The following is a 6,000-nucleotide window of genomic DNA, read 5'->3' as shown; positions in this document are numbered from 1 at the left end:
ATCTTAAATGTGAATGTGTGTGAGATTATAACATCTCGTCTTGACAAAATTTTTCAATATAGCAACTTTTCTTTATGTTCAACCCACGTGGGGTGTACTTTGCGAGACCACTACCACGTGCTTATACAATTGTTTGACCCATCAGGTTAATAGTAAGACGATAGTACCCAGTTCGAGGTTTTTCTTTTGTAAATTGCGTTTCGATGTAATTTATTTTAATTATCAAAATTATTGTGGAGTTACACTGTTTGTGTAAACCAAGTTGACCACGTGAAGCATGTGGTGTAAGCATCAAAGTAGCCCTCAGCTATTCTTTTCGGGAAGATTTCAGAGAGAGTTAGTATGAATTTAGTATACCAGTGTGTGGTAATTTCATGACGAACAGGATTGCGCTACGAACGTAACTTCTTTGGGTGAAAATTGAATCGGTTGGTTGTGGTTAATTTCCTCTTGCATATGTTTCAAAGTTCTTCGTGTGTTATTTTATGACAATCGTTCATGTTCGCATGTGACATTTACTTGTAGCAAATGATATGAAATTAAATTAAGCCTTTTCTGATACAAATATTCAATGAGTAAAGAGAGGGACGACGTTTAAAATATTTGTTAAACTCTTAACACTAGAAATAATATAAACCAGTTTTGCAAAAGAGTAATACAGCAAGCAGGCAAAGTAGTAAATTAGAGTCCAAAAAGCAAAAATAATTCAGAGGTATATCAAACTTTGACGGTAAATCATATTTTAAAATCTGTAATCAGTCAGTTTTTAAATTCAGTTTGTAATGAAAGAACATCTAAATTTTTTTATTTAGTTTCGTGTTGTTGTTTATTTCAAGCTTGAGGCTTCAAAATCTGAATCGATTGATCTCAGCTTAACCGTCAACGTTAAGTCTGTTTCTGTTTTGACTTTAAATCTACAACTCAGAAAATCCACTTTCAGACATGTAAATAGCAACAAACGGCACCAAAATTCGGACTGCCTGTTTGAAAAGAGAGGGATATTTGTTTTTGTTCACATCCAAAAAGAAAGCAGAGTTTTCTTTTTGAAAGCATCTTCCATTGAACTGTCGCTAGTCATGTCGGCGAGTTCCTTTCGTAATTACTTCTTTCGGTTCTCTTCTTAAAAATGGATTTCTTATCCAGTCATATTTTGTGTAACCTTCGGGAAAGTACTTTTCAAAACTTGTTTGAAGGACTTCTGAATGTGTAATAATGTGTGGAACTAAATCTTCCGTGGGAGCCAGTTCATTTTCTTCTAAAAATGATGTAAGAGTAGCGAATGCCGAAAAGTTATTGTTAAGTATTTGTGAACTAAAAAGAGTCAACTTTCTTTTGAAAGACGATATTTTGTTATCTTTCAATGGTATCCCCCCTGAAATCATGTTGTGATGGAAGAATGATCTCTACCGTTGCACGAGGTCTAGGTTGGGTTGTAAGGTTGACAACGTCAACGAATGTTAATGCGAAATAAAATTTTTGGTAACAGATTGATCTCTAGCGTAGTCTAATGCCTGATTCATTTCCGATTCCGGCGTAACAGCTATATAATCATTCAGATCAAGCCTTTAAGTAGTACGGAAGTACCCTGACCATGAAATATTAATTAGAGGCTACTTTAAAGTAGACAGTAAGACGTTTATGGATTCATTGCAGATGGTACGGACAGTCAGTTCGCGGAGAAGCAATGGAAATATTTTAGATCTTGTAGTTACAGACTTTATCGACAGTGTCTGTAAAGACAGGGAATTAGCGATCACGATGTCATGATTACTTCAGTTAATAAATCCGTCAACAAAGCTAGGAGAGTTTATTCGTCGGAGAGAACGAAAAAGCGGTTGTTTACACCCTATTTAGACAACAAACGGGCGTTATTTAGTTCCAATACGATGGACGTAAAGAAATTATGAGAAAAGTTTAAACTGATTGGAAATCGCGCTTTGGAGAAGTATGTGTCGAGTGAGGGGATTCAGGACCGAAAAGATCCGCCGTGGTTTAATAAGACAGTTCAGAGAATGCTGAGAAACATAGATTATTCTTGGTTCAAAAACGAACACCAAACTGTCGACAAGTGAAAAATAACAGAAGTTTGTGCATATATAAAAATATCGATGCGCAAAGCATACTACTTCCACAGTCATACGTCAGCGAAAGGTCTTGCCGAGAATCCTAGAACATTCTGATCCTATGTAGAATTACTAAGCGAGTAAATGGCTTCTATCCAATAACTCGTCGACCAGTCTTGTGTGACACCGTTTGACCGTCGCGCAAACGTCCGTGTAGAGAACACAGAAATAGTCATTCCCCTCGTCGAAAAGCAGCTAAAAGAATTGACAAAAGAAATAGTCATAAGTCCCCAGGACCAGATGGGACCCCAGTTCGGTGTAACAGAGAGTACTTCTCAGCTCTGAAACCACACTTAGCTGATGTTTCCCGTAAAATCTATCGCCCAACAGAAAAGTCTAAAACAACTGGAAAAATGTGCAGGCAACTCCCGTATATTGGAAGGATAGAAAAAGAGCCCGCAAAACTGCAGACCAATATCTTTAACGTCGGTTTGATGCATAATTCTTGAGGACATACTAAGCGCGAAGAAAATAACTTTCCTTGGGGCAGAAAGGCTTTAGTCTACAAGTCAGCACGGATTTAGAAAGCATCGGTCCTGCGAAACTCAGCGTGGCCTTTTTTAGCGTGGTATCGTGCGAACTATGAGTGAATATCAACAGGCAGATTACTTATTCTTACATTTCTGGAAAGTGTTTCTCACAATTCCACGCTAACGACTGTTAGCGAAGGTCCCTACATACGGAATAGCTTCTCATATGCAAGGGTGTCCCGAGAACTTCTTAAGTAATACTATATAATCCAGAATGTGGACGGCGAGTGTTCGTCGGAGACAATGGTACTGTCAGGAGTGCCTTAGTGAAGTATAATAAGCCTGCTCTTGTTCTCTATAAACACAAATGATCTGATGGGTAGGGGGCAGCAGCAGTCAGCGTCAAATGCCGATTCTCTAAATTTTCTCAGTAGTGTTCCTCGAAAAGAGTATCACCTACCTTCCACGGATTCCAATTTGAGTTTCCGGAGCATTACCGTAACACTTGCATATGATTCGTACCTACCAGTAACAAATCTAACAGCCCTCTTCTGAATTGCTTCGGTGTCTCCCCGTTACGGATCCCAAACACTCGAGCAGTGCTCAAGAGTAGGTCACACTAGCGTCCTATAGGCAGTCTCCTTTACAGATGAACCACATTTTCCTAGAATTCTCCCAATAAACAGAAGTTGACCGGTCGCCATTTCTACCACACTCCTCACATGCTCGTTCACTTTTATATCGCTTTGCAACGTTCCGTGCAGATATTTAAATGAAAAAAAAAAGTTCAAATGGCTCTGAGCACTATGGGACTTAACTTATGAGGTCATCAGTCCCCTAGAACTTAGAACTAGTTAAACCTAACTAACCTAAGGCCATCACACACACCAATGCCCGAGGCAGGATTCGAACCTGCGACCGTTGCGGTCGCGCGGTTCCAGACTAGCGCCTAGAACCGCACGGCCACTCCGGCCGGCATGGTTTTATAACTGAAGAGGACTTCGAGGCATTGACATACCTGTGATCCTATTCCATATTCTAATACCTTCTTTAACAGACTGCATCGTGTCAAACGCTTTCCGGAAATCTAAAAATTTGGAATCTGCCTGTTTCCCTTCATTCACAGTTCGCAGCTTATCATGCGAGAAAAAGGGCAAGTTGAGTTTCGCAACAGATTTAACGGTGGAAAAAGATATAAAATGGGACGAACACGTTAGGTCGGTAGCAGGGAAGGCGAATGGTCGACTTCGGTTTATTGGGAGAATTCTAGATACGCGTAACTTACCTATAACGGAGACGGAGTGTACAACACTTGTGTGACACATTCTTCAATCCCCAACCGGTAGAAGTGAAAGAAACCATCGAATCAATTCAGAGGATTAGCATCGATCAAACAACGAAAATGCCCCATGAACAGAAATGGGAATACCTGGTGCAAAGGGGACGTCCTTTTTGCGAAGCAGGATTCAAGAAGTTTATACACACATCAACAAAATTTTGCATCACCTCTGTTCCGAGAGTTGCGGAACCTGTACAGAAAATTGGAGCAGAGATCAACATAAACATAATTTCCCCCCTTTTTATTGCTCATGAAAACCACACATTGCATGTTTTACCACCATACAACGAGACCTTGACATGTGGTGGTCCAGATTGGTGTACACACCGGTACTTCTAATACCAAGCAGCACGTCCTCTTGCATTGATCCATGCATGTATTCGTCGTGGCATACTATCTACAAGCTCATCAAGGCACTGTTGGTCCAGATTGTGCCACTCCTCAACGGCGATTCGGCGTAGATCCGTCAGAGTGTTCTTTCAATCTATCCCAGGCATGTTCGATAGGGTTCATGTCTGGAGAACATGCTGGCCACTCTAGTCGAGCGATGTCGGTATCCTGAAGGAAGTCATTCACAAGATGTGCACGATGGGGGCACGAATTGTCGTCCTTGAAGACAAATGCCTCGTCTATATGCTGCCGATATGGTTGCACTATCGGTCGGAGGATGGCATTCATGTATCGTATAGCCGTTACGGCGCCTTCCATGACCACCAGCGGCTTACGTCGGCCCCACATAAAGCCACCCCAAAACATCAGGGAGCCTCCACCTTGCTGCACTCGCCAGACAGTGTGTCTAATTCGTTCAGCCTGACCGGGTTGCCGACGGACCTCGCCATGGACATCGGGAGTGAAGTTGCGCATCATGCAGGCTATTGCGCACAGTTTGAGTCGTACCACGACGTCCTGTGGCTGCACGAAAAGCATTATTCATCATGGTGGCGTAGCTGTCAGGGTTCCTCCGAGACATAATCCGTAGGTAACGGTCATCCACAGCAGTAGTAGCCTTTGGGCGAACTGAGCGAGGCATGTCATGGACAGTTCCTGTCTCTCCTGCACGTCCGAACAACATCGCTTTGGTTCACTCTGAGACGCCTGGACACTTTCCTTGTTGAGAACCCTTCCTGGCACAAAGTAACAATGCGGACGCGATCGATACGCAGTATTGACCGTTTAGGCACGGTTGAACTGCAGTCGTGTACCTCCTTCCTGGTGGAATGACTGGAACTGATCGGCTGTCGGGCACCCTCCGTCTAATAGGCGCTGCTCATGCATGGTGTTTACATCTTTGGGAGGGTTTAGTGACATCTTTGAACAGTCAAAGGGACTGTGTCTTGAGACAATATCCACAGTCATCTTCAGGAGTTCTGGGAACTGGGGTGATGCAAAACTTTTTTTGATGTGTGTATTTCCGGCGTTTGCGACAGATTGCAGAACGAACCTACTGCCACCAGTCTACATCTCGCGTAAGGGCCGCGAAGACATGGTAAGAGAAATCAGGACTATTACAGAAGTATAGCTTTTCCTCGCTCCATTTGCTTATGGAATAGGAACGGCAATGACTGGCAGTGGTACAAGATACTCTCCGCCATGTTCCGAATGGGGCTTGCGGAATATATCTGTAGACGAAGATTTATCGTACTGTGTCATATTTAACGAAGTTATCGGTATCGAATCTAAAACTGCAATGTAAATTTAGAATATTTACGTTAGACATGTCTCCGACGAGTTTTCTGTTGCATTACAGGGTGTTGGGGGTTGTAAAGATATCTTTACAACTGATATATTAATATGTACCCACTTCAGTGTGTTAGCTGTTTTTCATTGTATCTAACATAATTTACTACCCGATGTTTTCTGAATGGTTACAACTGCTCCACGAATTGGACTACGCTTGTCGGTATAGACTGTCTGTTTTGCACACCCACACCTACACTTCAGTAGCCCAGGGAAAATAATCATTAATGGCTTGCTTGTGCCGCTCATAGTTGGTCAGTACCAAACAGCCTGAAAACATACTACCCGTAATAGCTTTAATTATTATCTTGCAAAGAAGAACATGCTGATG

This window comes from Schistocerca nitens, chromosome 9, assembly GCF_023898315.1.
Source record: "Schistocerca nitens isolate TAMUIC-IGC-003100 chromosome 9, iqSchNite1.1, whole genome shotgun sequence".
Lineage (NCBI taxonomy): Eukaryota > Metazoa > Arthropoda > Insecta > Orthoptera > Acrididae > Schistocerca > Schistocerca nitens.
The sequence above is the reverse complement of the archived record's forward strand: the minus strand, read 5'-3'. Positions refer to the sequence as shown.